Source organism: Phyllopteryx taeniolatus, chromosome 17, assembly GCF_024500385.1.
Source record: "Phyllopteryx taeniolatus isolate TA_2022b chromosome 17, UOR_Ptae_1.2, whole genome shotgun sequence".
In the NCBI taxonomy this organism is placed as follows: domain Eukaryota; kingdom Metazoa; phylum Chordata; class Actinopteri; order Syngnathiformes; family Syngnathidae; genus Phyllopteryx; species Phyllopteryx taeniolatus.
Window position 1 is genome coordinate 8,454,372 of NC_084518.1, and position 15,183 is coordinate 8,469,554.

The window sequence follows — 15,183 nt, forward strand, 5'->3', positions numbered from 1 at the left end:
CTGACGCTCTAACCAGTCGGCCACCGTGCCGCCTGATGACAATATTGATCAAAATAATAGTGATTATTATTTTGTCAGGCGGCACAGTGGATGACTGGTTAGAGCGTCCGCCTCACAGTTCTGAAGACCGGGATTCAATCCCTGTCCCCGCCTGTGTGGAGTTTGCATGTTCTCCCCGTGCTTGCGTAATTGACAACTCTAAATTGCCCGTAGGTGTGAATGTGAGTGCGACTGGTTGTTTGTTTGTATGTGCCCTGCGATTGGCTGGCAACCAGTTCAGGGTGTACCCCGGCTCCTGCCCGATGATGGCTGGGATAAGCTCCAGCACGCCCGCGACCCTAGTGAGGAGAAGCGGCTCAGAAAATGGATGGATGGATGGATATTATTTTGTCCATAATAGTGCGGACCTATATTAAATCATGAATATACAGGGCCAGTACAAGTTCTGACAGGGCCACCACATCTTGGCTCATTGTGGCCCGACAGGGCCACCACTCAAAAAGGCTTAACGTCAGACCATGTTAAGTATTAGGGATGTCACAATATGCACGATTTCGCAAAATTAAAAGATGTGATTTTGTCTCTGTATAAAATAATGAGCCATTATAGTTAAAATTTTGCTTTGGCTGGCTATATGGCGCCATGCTGCTGAGCTAGGCTGCTAGAGCGTGCCACTTCCTCATTTGAGTAGAAACGCACTCATTTGGACGTCGAACTGACCATGGGGGTACGTCACAAGAAATACACTGATTGGCTGACTGGCCCAACGTGACCGAAGGCTGCGTTAGGAGAGACACACAAGCGTTGCAACTTGGTGCCCCAAGTCCTTCCCGCTACACAGGTCTGAGCTTCGCTTTGCAATCGTTTGGGGCAGCCTCCGTCCCAGCAAATGCAGACCCACGGGCTGGGAACAGCTGCCAGCCGAGTGGACCTTCGCTTCGTGAAGCCAGCATCGTGGCTCGCGGCAGCCGCCACCGGGAAGCCCCGTAATCGGCTGTTCGCGTGGCACTGCCTCCCCCCCCCCACGAAGATTTGTAACATTAACACTCTTTAGTGGTGTACTAGTGAGTTTTTGTCTAAAGTTGAAAGTCGTGTGTAAAAGAATATCACGCAGAGCGGGAATAACCATTCCGACTTCCAGATTACAACATATCCCTCCATCAATACATAATAGTAGTCCCAAAAATGAAATATTAAAATAGGTCCATTCCTGACAAATACTGTCAAACATCAATGCAAAAATAAATAATTTCACATGCTTCCCTCTTCAAAAGAAATGTCCACATTCCAAATGAAAGCATATTGCAGAAGCTGCTCGGAAAAATAAATCATCTTACAATATCACTAAGCGGATGAAAAGATACTGTAGGAGTCCCATGATTATTTTATGTATTGTTACTTGGCTGTTTCTAAACCCGTGTTGCCTTTAAGAGTGTTCCTGCATCTCACTTGACTTAAATTTTGGGACTCAAGCAAATAAATCACTGTTAGTAGGCAGTATCCAATTTATAATGTTATAAATTTAAAAAATCTGATGATAAATACCGTTATAGTAGTGAACAGACAATTTCTCAAAGAAGAGTTTTGTTATTGTGAGCATAGCATGATTATCGCTTCAGCAATAATAGGGTTCTGGAGGTGCAGTATATGACTGTCCCCTCATGAAGCCGTCGTCTTATAGTGCTGGAAGGGTTTGCGTGTCCCAATGATCCGAGGAGCTAAATTGTCTGGGGCTTTATGCTCCTGGCAGGGTAATCCATGGCAAACAGGACCAGACAAAGCACAGCTCAAAGACCCCTTATGAAGATAAACAATATTGAATCTCATTTTCCCTTGCCCGGATGCGGGTCACCGGGGCCCCCTACTGGAGCCAGGCCCGGAAGTGGGGCTCGATGGCCAGCGCCGAGTGGCCGGGCCTGCACCCATGAGGCCCGGCCGGGCACAGCCCAGAAATGCAACGTGTGTTCCCCTTCTTATGGGCTCACCACCTGTGGGAGGGGCCAAGGAGGTCAGGTGCTATGTCAACTGGGCAGCAGCCAAAGGCGACCTTGACGGTCTGATCCCCGGCAGAAGCTGGCTCTAGCCACGTGGTACGTTACCTCCCTGGCAGGGAAAGAGGCTGAGCTGGTGTGCAAGGTCAAGAAATTCCGACTGGACATAGTCGGTCACCTCAACACACAACTTGGGATCCAGTACCAGTCTTCTCGAGAGGGGTAGGGGATGCCGTCAAGCTGACGGAGTCCTATCGAGCCTTTTTGGCCTGTGGGACTCCAGAGGCAGCTGATGGGTACCCACTGGCGGAACACAGCTTTGGTGGTCGCTGAGGCAAACCGGGTGTGAGAAGAGTTTGGTTAGACCATGGTAAACGACTTCCAGACAGCTTCAAGGAAATTCTGGTCCACCATCGGCGTCTCAGGATGGGGAAGCAGTGCATCATCAACACTACGTCTAGTGTGGACCCGTCTGCTGCTGACCTCAACTCAGTTGTGAGTTGGTGGGCCGAATACTTCGAAGACCTCCTCAAATCTACCAACATGCCTCTCCGGGAGGAAGTAGAGTCTGGGAGCTCTGAGGTGGGTTCCCTATCTCTGGGGTTGACAAGTGGTTAAAAAGTTACTCGGTGGCAGGGCCCCGGGGGTGGATGAGATCCACCCGGAGTTCCTGGATGTTCTGGATGTTATAGGGGTGTTCTGGTTGACACTCCTTTGCCACATCGCGTGGACATCGGGGACAGTGCCTCTGGATTGGCAGACCGGGGGGGTGGGCCCCCTTTTTAAGATGGGAGACCTGAGGGTGTGTTCCAACTACAGGGGGATCACACTCCTCTGCCTCCCTGGTAAGGTCTGGAGAGGAGGGTCTGTCAGGAAGTTGTATCTTGGATTCAGGAGGAGCAATGTGGTTTTCGTCCTGGCCGTGGAACAATGGACCAGCTCTACACTCTCAGCAGAATACTCGAGGGTGTATGGTAATTCGCCCAACGAGTCTACATATGTTTTGTGGTCTTGGAGAAGGCATTTGACCGTGTCCCTCAGGGAGTCCTGTGGGGAGTGCTCCGGGAGTATGGTGTATGGGAACCCCTGTGAGAACAGCGTCAGAGACGGAAAGTGGTGGCGTACGCTCTCCGGGTCGTGGAAGAAATCCTGCTCCAAGTGGAGGAGTTCCAGTATCTCGGGGTCTTGTTCACAAGTGAGGGAAGAATGGAGCTGGAGATTGACAGGTGGATTCGTGCAGCGTCAGACTCTATTGGTATATCACGGTGAAGAAGGAGCTGAGCCAAAAGGCAAAGCTCTCAATTTACCGGTCGATCTACTGTCTTATCCTCACCTGTGGTCACGAAGTGTGGGTCGTGACCGAGAGAACAAGATCGCGGATACAAGTGGCCGAAATGAGCTTCCTCTGCAGGGTGTCCACGCTCTCCCTGAGCAATAGGGTGAGAAGCTTGGCCATTTGGGAGGGGCTCAGAGTTGAGCCGCTGCTCCTTGGGATCGAGAGTAGCCAGATGAGGTGGCTCGGGCATCTGATTAGGATGACCCCCGGACGCCTCCCGGGGATGTTGCAGGACACGCTGGAGAGACTCACATATGTAACCCAAGTGAACTTAAAATGCTTTTTAAATGGTGATTTAATTTAATAAGGAAAAAAAACTATTCAAAGTTACCTTTCATTTATGGAAAACATTTTTTTGAGTCTTTCACATCTCTGTGGAGATATTTTGACCTACTCTTCCTTGCAGAATTGTTTTAATTCAGAAAAAATGGCCGGTTTTCGAGCATGAATGGCCTTTTTACGGTTACCTCACTGCATTTCAATTTGATTTAAGTCAGGACTTTGAATTGGCCACTCCAAAACATTAATTATTTTTTTTTCCCAGCCATTTAGAAGTTGACTTGCTCGTGTGTTTTGGATCGTTATCCTGCTGGAGAACCCAAGTGGACTTCAGCTTGAGGTCACGAACCTTTGGCTGAACATTCTCCTTCAGGATTTTGTCTTAAAGAGAAGAATTCATGGTTCCATCAATCACAGCAAGTTCTCCAGGTCCTGAAGGAGCAAAGCAGCCCAAAACCAACTCACGACCACCCTTATGTTTGACTGCTTGTATGATGTTCTTTTTGTGAAATGCTGTGCTACATTTACACAAGATGTAACGAGACACAAACCTTCCAAAAGCTCAACTTTCATCTTTTCAGTCCATATAATACTCTCCCAAAAGTCTTGGAAATCTTTTTTTTTTTTCTTTTTTTTTTTTTTGCATAAGTAAGACAAGCCGTTATGTTCGTTTTGGTCAGCAGTGGTCTTCGTCTCTACCACAAATGCCATTTTTGCCCATTCTCTTCCTTATTGTTGTGTCATGAACACTGACCATAACCGTGGCAAGGGAGGCCTGCAGTTCTTTAGTGCACTCTTCAGTGAGAATTAACCAAAAATTGTGCTTAGCCAGAATTAATTTGTGATTTAACAAGGGGGTAATTATTTTTTTACACAGGGCCAGGTACCCTTGAATAGTTTTTTTTCCTTAATAAATGAAATCACCATTTAAAAACAGCATTTTAAATACATTTGGGTTATAATTGTTTGACATTTACATTTGTTTGATGATCGCAAATTAAGTGGGGAAACTAGGCAAAAATGTAAACATTTGAGAAGGGGCTCAATACTTTTTCACGCACGTATGTCCGCATCATAATGAAATTCCATCCATCCATCCATTTTCTGAGCCGCTTCTCCTCACTAGGGTCGCGGGCGTGCTGGAGCCTATCCCAGCTGTCATCGGGCAGGAGGCGGGGTACACCCTGAACTGGTTGCCAGCCAATCGCAGGGCACATAGAAACTAACAACCATTCGCACTCACAGTCATGCCTACGGGCAATTTAGAGTCTCCAATTAATGCATGTTTTTGGGATGTGGGAGGAAACCGGAGTCCCCGGAGAAAACCCACGCAGGCACGGGGAGAACATGCAAACTCCACACAGGCGGGGACGGGGATTGAACCCCGCACCTCAGAACTGTGAGGCTGACGCTCTAACCAGTCGGCCACCGTGCCGCCATAATGAAATTAAACATTGTAAAGAGGAACTATGCAGCAAAGTTGGAAAAAAAGTTTAGCGCTAACGACTCTAAATCAGTCTGGCATGCATTCGAATCGCTGACTAATTACAATCCTGCCTCAAGCTAACACGAACGCCGCACTGCTAAGGGTCGCCGAACAAATCAACGAAATAAAAAAAAAACACCCAGACTCACCCCTCATTATTCTCGGGGACTTTTAACAAAGCTAAACTCAACCACGAACTCCCTAAATGCAACCAGCACATCGACTGTCCTACCAGGGAAACTAACATTTTAGACCACTGCTATACTACGCTAAAAAACGCATACCGTGCTATACCTCGTGCAGCCCTGGGCTCGTCTGATCACTGCTTAATTCACTTAATACCGACATACAGGCAAGAACTTAAATGCGCAAAGCCTACAGTGAAAACAGTGAAAAAGTGGACCAATGAAGCAAAGATGGAACTTCAAAGCTGTTAAGACTGCACAGACTGGAGTGTCTTTGAAAATTCAGCTGGCAGCCTGGATGAATATACGGACACTGTCACATCCTATATAAGTTTCTGTGAAGATGTGTGTGTACCAACAGTCATTTCGCACTTTCAACAACAACAAGCCTTGGTTCACTGCCAAAGCTAAGGAGGACGCATATCAGAGCGGGGACAGGGCCATGTATAATCGCCCTAGAAACCTGCTGACGAAAGAAATTAACATTGCAAAGAGAAACTATGCAGCAAAGTTGGAAAAACAGTTTAGCGCAAACGACTCTAAATCAGTCTGGCATGCATTCGAATCGCTGACAAATTACAAGTAACAATCCCCCCCCCCCCAAGCTGAGAACAATAGCACACTAGCCAACGACTTGAATACCTTCTACTGCAGATTTGAAAAGGACACTATCACACACCACACCTATCCGGCCGCACCCCGACCACAATCACACCTCTGACTTCTGCGTTTACCATCCACGAACAGGATGTGAGACGCATCTTCAAACAACAAAAGATTAACAAAGCGGCAGGCCCCATCCTGCCTCAAAGTCTGTGCAGACCAGCTTGCGCCAGTCTTCATTCAGACCTTCAATAGATTCCTAGAACTGTGCGAAGTACCATCCTGTTTCAAACGCTCCACCATCATTCCAGTCCCCAAGAAACCTGCAATCTAGGGTCTAAATGACTACTGGCCTGTCGCCTTGACAACTGTGGTCATGAAGTCCTTTGAACGTCTCGTGCTGGACCACCTCATGAGCGTCACAGGTCCTCTGCTGGACCCCCTGCAGTTTGCTTACCGAGCGAACAGGTCTGTGGATGATGCAGTCAACATGGGACTGCACTTCATCCTTGAACACCTCGACAGTGCAGGGTCCTCCGTGAGGATCCTGTTCGTGGACTTCAGCTTAGCGTTCAACACCATCATCCCTGAACTCCTTTCATCCAAGCTTCTCCAGCTCAGCGTCTCACCTGCCATCTGCCAGTGGATTTACAGCTTCCTGACGGGCAGCACACAGCTGGTGAGGCTGGGAGAGACCACCTCATCCACACGGAGCATCAGCACTGGGGCGCCCCAAGGTTGTGTCCTCTCTCCGCTGCTCTTCTCTCTCTACACGAACGACTGCACGTCAGCGCACCCGGCTGTCAAATTCCTCAAGTTTGCAGATGACACCACTGTCATCGGCTTCATCAAAGACGGTGACGAGTCTGCATATCGACACAACCTGGAGCTGAACACGCTCAAGACTGTAGAGATGATCGTGTACTTCAGGAGGCATCCTTCGCCACAGGTGCCCCTCACGCTGTCCGGCTGCCTTGTGTCAACCGTCGAGACCTTCAAGTTCCTGGGAATTACAGTCTCTCAGGACCTGAAGTGAGAGATCAACATCAACTCCATCCTCAAAAAGGCCCAGCAGAGGATGCACTTCCTGCAGCTTCTGAGGAAGCATGGCGTGCCACAGGAGCTGCTGAGGCAGTTCGACACAGCAGTCATCAAATCAGTCCTGTGTTCTTCCATCACAGTCTGGTTTGGTGCTGCTACAAAAAAGGACAAACTCCGACTGCAACGGACAATCAAAACTGCTGAAAAGATTGTCAGTACCCCCCCTACCAACCCTTGAGGACTTGCACGCTGCCAGAACTAAGACAAGAGCGTGCAAAATCCTCTCGGACCCTCCACATCCCGGTCACCAGCTCTTCCAGCCCCTTCCCTCAGGTAGGCACTATACCGATCAATGCAAACTAGAAGTAGCAGACATTCCAACAGCTTCTTCCCTCTTGCGATCAACTTCTTAAACACCTAACCTACAATTCCATTCCAACATGGTGGAATTTTGACTTGAGTTCGTTGTCACATTTCTGTTGGGCCAGTTATATATTACTCGTGCACTCACTGTAGTAGTCTCGCCACGCTGCACTATTTGCATATCTGTTGTTGACCAATACTGGCCACTCATGCCAGAGTAGCATCTGCTCCATTTGCACACTGATTGAGGAGTATCTGCAAAATTTGCACAATCAACATTGTCCCAGATTATCGCGCTACTCGTCACTTTAAACTGCATACACTCCTTGAAGTCTCGGCGCCCTTTCCACAATGGTCATTGCACCGGACTATTGCAATATTCGTCATTCGAACTGCTCTCAGTGCTAGAGGACTCTGCATCTTTTGCACAATTGTCAAAAAATAAATAAAAATAAAAAAATTTACCAGCATTACCAGATAACTATTAACCCTTTATTGCTCAGTAAATTTTTTGTCAATGTCTTTATGTCTCAAAAGTGTTCTCTGTCAATTGACTGTCTGTTGTCGTACTAGAGCGGCTCCAACTACTGGAGACAAATTCCTTGTGTGTTTTTGGACATACTTGGCAAATAAAGATGATTCTGATTCTGATGATGCGTTCAATGAAGTGATTCCTTCAAGCATTCCGCGGGTTTGATATCCACTGTTCACATATTTATAATGGAAATAAGTCTGATCCAGCCACATGTCCGTGGAGCTCGTGAATCATTCGACCCTGTTTTGGTAGTTTGGTGGACCGGTGTACAACCAACGGATTTAAAATGGGATGTCTTCGCTGGTGTGTGTGTGTGCATCAATCCTCTCTAATCGTAGCGGGTTATTGCATAGCCTTTAACTTATTTAGTTCCAAGAACATTTTATTTTATTTTTTTTAAAACCCAACCGTTCAGTGGCAAACCTGTATTAATACGTGTTTCATGTTTTTTCACGGGAAGTGGTAGAGAGGAGGCTCTGAAGCAGGGCCATAGAGAATAGAGGACTTGGAAAGAATTGTACTGAGGTGCAACCGCCAGCAGAGGGCAGCGATGGACCATTTTAGATTTGCAGTGTTTCCTTGCCAAAAATGACAGCGAGCACAAGCTGGAAGTCGGACGAGCTGGAGCATTTTTACACTCGAAGAGATAAAGTATATGTACATGATTCACAGAATATGTATTGTGGTAGTCACACTTATGGGCAATTTAGAGTTGTCAATTAACCTACCATGCATGTTTTTGGGATGTGGGAGGAAACTGGAGTGCCCGGAGAAAACCCACGCAAGCACGGGGAGAACATGCAAACTCCACACAGGCGGGGCCGGGGATTGAACCTCAGAACTGTGAGGCAGACGCTCTAACCAGTCGCCCACCGTGCCGCTCCTTTCCACCCTGCCACATAAAAAAAAAAAAAACAGTATGCAAAATACAAGCATACTCATATAGACCAATAGTGTGTAAATCTGCCAGATAATTGCAAAGATTCATTCTTGCACCTTTGTTGATGGTTGATTAAAGAATGTCAAAAAAGGCCCCCACACCTGGTGAAACTCCCGGTCAGAGCCCCCCATCGCACATCTAATTTTCTCTAATTTAAGATGACACAGCACATCTTTAATCCAATGTGATATAGGAGGAGGAGCTGCATCTTTCCATTTCAAAAGAATTAGGTGTCATGCTAGCAAGGTTGAAAAGGCGATAACTCTTCAACCCCCGGCAGGTATTCCTAACCATTGACGGCGATTTTTGAATGTAAAGTCGGGGCTTCAGCCTAATCTTTACTATTGCATTTTATGCATTAACTGTATTTGCTTCCATTAAGTTGCAATTTGTGTTTGCATGTTGTAAAAGCATATTTATTCAGTTAGCCCTTGGTAAAGTAGAATTCTTTTGGGTATATTAATTTTGGATTGTTATCTATCATTTATTCTTATTTAAGGATTCATTTTGCACTAAAAACTGTTACATATTATTTCTTGAAAAGCAGTCCAATGAAAATAAGGATTTTCCCCTCTCAGGAAATAATCGTGATTAATAATCGTGATTACAATATTGATCTAAATAATCGTGATGATTATTTTGGCCATCATGGTGCAGCCCTCCATCCTGTGAGACGCGACCACAAAACTTACCTATGTTTTACTGCACATAACTCAAGAACAAAAAAGGGTAGGATCAAATGTTTTTTTCCTGCTGAAAGAAAAGAGTCCATCCTTTCATTTGGTAGATTTGGTATATATATACAGTGGGGACGAAAAGTATTCAGACCCCCTTAAAATTTGCACTCTTTGTTATATTGCAACCATTTGCTAAAATCATTAGTTCTTTTTCTTCCTCATTAATGTACACACAGCACCCCATATTGACAGAAAAAAAATGATTTTTTGAAATTTTTGCAGATTTATTAAAAAAGACAAACTGAAATATCACACAGCCATAAGTATTCAGACCCTTTGCTGTGACACTCATATATTTAACTCGGGTGCTGTCCATTTCGTCTGATCATCCTTGAGATGGTTCTACACCTTCATTGGAGTCCAGCTGTGTTTAATTATACTGATTGGACTTTATTAGGAAAGCCACACACCTGTCGATATACAGTGGGTACTGAAAGTATTCAGACCCCCTTAAATATTTCACTCTTGTTTATATTGCAGCCATTTCCTAAACTCATTGAAGTTAATTTTTTTTCTTCAATGTACAGACAGCACCCCATATTGACAGGAAAAAATTGAATTGTTGATTTTTTTGCAGATTTATTAAAAAAGAAAAACTCAAATATCACACAGCCTTAAATAAGTATTCAGACCCTTTGCTGTGACACTCATATATTTAACTCGGGTGCTGTCCATTTCTTCTGATCATCCTTGAGATGGTTCTACACCTTCATTGGAGTCCAGCTGTGTTTGATTATACTGATTGGACTTGATTAGGACCGTACAGCTCACAGTGCATGTATGAGCAAATGAGAATCACAAAGTCATAGGAACTGCCTGAGGAGCTCAGAGACGGAATTGTGGCAAAGCACAGATCTGGCCAAGGTTCCAATTTTTTTTTTTGCTGCACTCAAAGTTCCTAAGAGCACAGTAGCCTCCATAATCCATAAATGGAAGACGTTTGGGACGACCAGAACCCTTCCTCGAGCTGGCCGTCCAGCCAAACTGAGCAATCGGGGGAGAAGAGCCTTGGTGCGAAAGTTAAAGAAGAACCCAAAAATCACTGTGGCTGAGCGCCAGAGATGCAGTCAGCAGATGGGAGAGTTCTAGAAAGTCAACCATCACTGCAGCCCCGCACCAGTCGGGGCTGTACGGCAGAGTGGTCCGACGGAAGTCTCTCTTCAGTGCAAGACACATGAAAGCCCGCATGGAGTTTGCTAAAAAAAAAACCTGAGGGACTCCAAGATGGTGAGAAATAAGATTCTCTGGTCTGATGAGACTAAAATAGAACTTATTGGCCTTAATTCTAAGCTTTATGTGTGGAGAAAACCAGGCACTGCTCATCACCTGTTCAATACAGTCCCAACAGTGAAGCATGGTGGTGGCAGCATCATGCTGTGGGGGTGTTTTTCAGCTGCAGGGACAGGACGACTGGTTGCAATTGAAGGAAAGATGAATGCGGCCAAGTACAATGATATCCTGGACGAAAACCTTCTCCAGAGTGTTCAGGACCTCAGACTGGGCCGAGGATTCACCTTCCAACAAGACAATGACCCTAAGCACACAGCTAAAATAATGAAGGAGTGGCTTCAGAACAATTCTGTGACTGTTCTTGAATGGCCAGCCAGGGCGCTGACTTAAACCCAATTGAGCATCTCTGGAGAGACCTTAAAATGGCTGTCCACCAACGTTCACCATCCAACCTGACATAACTGGAGAGGATCTGCAAGGAGGAATGGCAGAGGATCCCCAAATCCAGGTGTGAAAAACCTGTTGCATCATTGTTCTCTAGATATGACGCTTGCAATTCAGACCAAAAAGTTCTATTTTGGTTTCGTCAGACGAGATAATTTTGTTTCTGCAGGTCTGAGAATCCTTAAGGTGCCTTTTTGGCAAACTCAAAGCGGGCTGCCATGTGCCTTTTTGTGAGAGGTGGCTTCTGTCTGGCCACTACCCAAAAGGCCTGATTGGTGGAGTGCGTTAGCAATGGCTGACCTACTGGATGGGTGTCCTATTGCCGCAAGGGAACACTGTAGCTCCGGATTAGTGACCATGGGGTTCTTGTTCACCTCTCTGACAAAGGCCCTTCTTCCCCAGTTACTCAGCTTTGTCAGACGGCCAGATCTAGGAAGGGTCCTGGCGGTTCCAAACTTCTTGCATTTCCGAATAATCGAGACCACTGCTTTTCGGGACCTTCAATGCTGCTGAAATTCTTTTGTCGACTGGTTAGAGCGTCTGCCTCACAGTTCTGAGGACCTGGGTTCAATCTCCGGCCCCGCCTGTGAGGAGTTTGCATGTTCTTTTTTCTCCGGGCACACTGGTTTCCTCCCACATCCCAAAAACATGCATGGTCGGTTAATTGAAAACTCTAAATTGCCCGTAGGTGCGAATGGTTGTTTGTTTATATGTGCCCTGCGATTGGCTGGCAACCAGTTCAGGGTGTACCCTGCCTCCTGCCCGAAGATAGCTGGGATAGGCTCCAGCACTCCTGCGACAATTTTTTTTCCAAGATGGCGCCTACCAGTGTGGTTGCCTCGGTAACGCGCTCTCTAGTATTGTCTTTGTTTTTGTGTTTTTCGTCCGTCTTTGGAGACCTTACACGACTCACTTACACAAGGGGAGACCTGCTAACCATCAAGGAGGCTACTCCGGACTTTCTGTCACCAACTTTAGAATATCCGCTCAGTTTTTTCCCCCGAGTTACTCACCGGAGCGGCGTCCGCGGTTTTCGGCGCATGGAGACGGAAGCAGCGCCACAGACGGAAGCGAGCCGGCATTCAGGTGAAACTCCGCATGAGAGGACACAGATTGGCGTTCCCGTCGATCCACCTCGCGAATGTACGCTCCCTACCCAACAAAATGGACGAGCTTCATCTTCTGTTAAAGACCAGTAAAGACTTCGGATGTTCCGCGGCCATGTGCTTCACGGAGACCTGGCTTTGCGACGCTGTACCCGATGGCGCCGTAATGCTTCCCGGCTTCCACATTCATCGAGCGGACCGCGACATGGAATCATCGGGGAAAACAAAGGGCGGCGGGATATGCCTCTATATCAACGAAAAATGGTGTACGGACGTCACGGTGCTCAGCACACACTGCAGCCCGCATTAGGAGTCGCTATTCTTAAACTGTAAACTATTCTTCTCGCCACGTGAGTTCGCATCATTCTTACTGGCTGGAGTCTATATAACGCCTCAAGCTAACACGAACGCCGCATTGCTAACGCTCGCCGAACAAGTCAACGAAATTGAAAAAAAACACCCAGACTCACCCCTCATTATTCTCGGGGACTTTAACAAAGCTAAACTCAACCACGAACTCCCTAAATACAAGCAGCACATCGACTGTCCTACCAGGGAAAATAATACTTTAGACCACTGCTACACTACGGTAAAAAACGCATACCGTGCTATACCTCGTGCAGCCCTGGGCTCGTCTGATCACTGCTTAATTCACTTAATACCGACGTACAGGCAAGAACTTAAATGTGCGAAGCCTACAGTGAAAACAGTCAAAAAGTGGATCAATGAAGCCAAGATGGAACTTCAAAGCTGTTTAGACTGCACAGACTGGAGTGTCTTTGAAAATTCAGCTGGCAGCCTGGATGAATATACGGACACTGTCACATCCTATATCAGTTTCTGTGAAGAGGTTTGTGTACCAACAAAATCATTTTGCACATTCAACAACAATAAGCCGTGGTTCACTGCTAAACTTAAGCAGCTTCGCCAAGCTAAGGAGGACGCATATCAGAGCGGGGACAGGGCCCTGTATAATCGAGCTAGAAACCAGTTGACTAAAGAAATTAACATTGCAAAGAGGAACCATGCAGCAAAGTTGGAAAAACAGTTTAGCGAAAACGACTCTAAATCAGTCTGGCATGCATTCCAATCGCTGACTAATTACAAGCGACGATCCCCCCAAGCTGAGAACAATAGCACACTAGCCAACGACTTGAATACCTTCTACTGCAGATTTGAAAAGGACAGTTTCACACCACACACCCACCCAGCCGCACCCACGACCACAATCACACCTCTGACTTCTGCGGTAACCATCCATGAACAGGATGTGAGACGCATCTTCAAACAACAGAAGATTAACAAAACGGCAGGCCCGGACCATGTGTCCCCATCCTGCCTCAAAGTCTGCGCAGACCAGCTCGCTCCAGTCTTCACTCAGATCTTCAATAGATCTCTGGAAATGTGCGAAGTTCCATCCTGTTTCAAACGCTCCACCATCATTCCAGTCCCCAAGAAACCTGCAATCTCGGGTCTGAATGACTACAGGCCTGTCGCTTTGACATCTGTGGTCATGAAGTCCTTTGAACGTCTCGTGCTGGACCACCTCAAGAGTGTCACAGGTCCCCTGCAGTTTGCCTACCAAGCGAACAGGTCTGCGGATGATGCAGTCAACATGGGACTGCACTTCATCCTAGAACACCTCGACAGTGCAGGGACCTACGCGAGGATCCTGTTCGTGGACTTCAGCTCAGCGTTCAACACCATCATCCCTGAACTCCTTTCATCCAAGCTTCTCCAGCTCAGCCTCACACCTGCCATCTGCCAGTGGATTTACAGCTTTCTGACGGGCAGGACACACCAGGTCAGACTGGGGGAGGCCACCTCATCCACACACAGCATCAGCACTGGGGCGCCCCAAGGTTGTGTCCTCTCTCCGCTGCTCTTCTCTCTGTACACGAACGACTGCACCTCAGCGAACCCGACTGTCAAACTCCTGAAGTTTGCAGATGACACCACTGTCATCGGCCTCATCAAGGACGGTGACGAGTCTGCATATCGACAGGAAGCGGAGCGGCTGGAGCTGTGGTGCGGCCGACACAACCTGGAGCTGAACACGCTCAAGACTGTGGAGATGATCGTGGACTTCAGAAGGCATCCTTCGCCACAGCTGCCCCTCACGTTGTCCAGCTGCCTTGTGTCAACCGTCGAGACCTTCAAGTTCCTGGGAATTACAATCTCTCAGGACCTGAAGTGGGCGACCAACATCAACTCCGTCCTCAAAAAGGCCCAGTAGAGGATGTACTTCCTGCGGCTTCTGAGAAAGCATGGTCTGCCACCGGAGCTGCTGAGACAGTTCTACACAGCGGTCATCGAATCAGTCCTGTGTTCTTCCATCACAGTCTGGTTTGGTGCTGCTACAAAAAAGGACAAACTCCGACTGCAACGGACAATCAAAACTGCTGAAAGGATTGCCGGTACCCCCTACCCACCATTGAGGACTTGCACGCTGCCAGAACTAAGACAAGGGTGTGCAGAATCCTCTCGGACCCTCCGCACCCCGGTCACCAGCTCTTCCAGCTCCTTCCCTCAGGTAGGCGCTACTGATCAATGCAAACTAGAACTAGTAGACATTCCAACAGCTTCTTCCCTCTTGCGATCAACTTCTTAAACACGTAACCTATAATTCCATTACAACAAGCTGGCAATTTTTTGACTTGAGTTCGTTGTCACATTTCTGTGGGGCCAATTATGTATTACTCGTGTACTCACTGTCACCATGCTGCACTATTTGTATATACTGGCCACTCATGCCAGAGTAGCATCTGCTCCATTTGCACACTGATTGAGGAGTATCTGTAACATTTGCACAACCAACATTGTCCCAGATTATCGCACTACTCGTCACTTTAAACCGGATACAATCCTTGAAGTCTCAGCGCCCTTTGCACAATGGTCATTGCACCG

At 47.1% G+C, this 15,183-nt stretch overlaps 1 protein-coding gene across 43 annotated transcripts in view; it reads left to right on the top strand.

The window, feature by feature from the left end:
• The window catches only part of LOC133466730 (HMG box transcription factor BBX), a 208,161-nt gene that overhangs the window by 42,384 nt on the left and 150,594 nt on the right, over positions 1 to 15,183 (top strand). The window contains exon 1 of one of the 43 annotated variants that reach the window (XM_061750665.1): positions 14,536 to 14,809. The exons of the other annotated variants lie outside the window; for them this stretch is intronic. The gene's annotated coding sequence lies outside the window, so the exon portion shown is untranslated. Of the gene's footprint in view, positions 1 to 14,535; positions 14,810 to 15,183 lie in introns of those variants that run through there. 43 annotated transcript variants of the gene reach the window in all.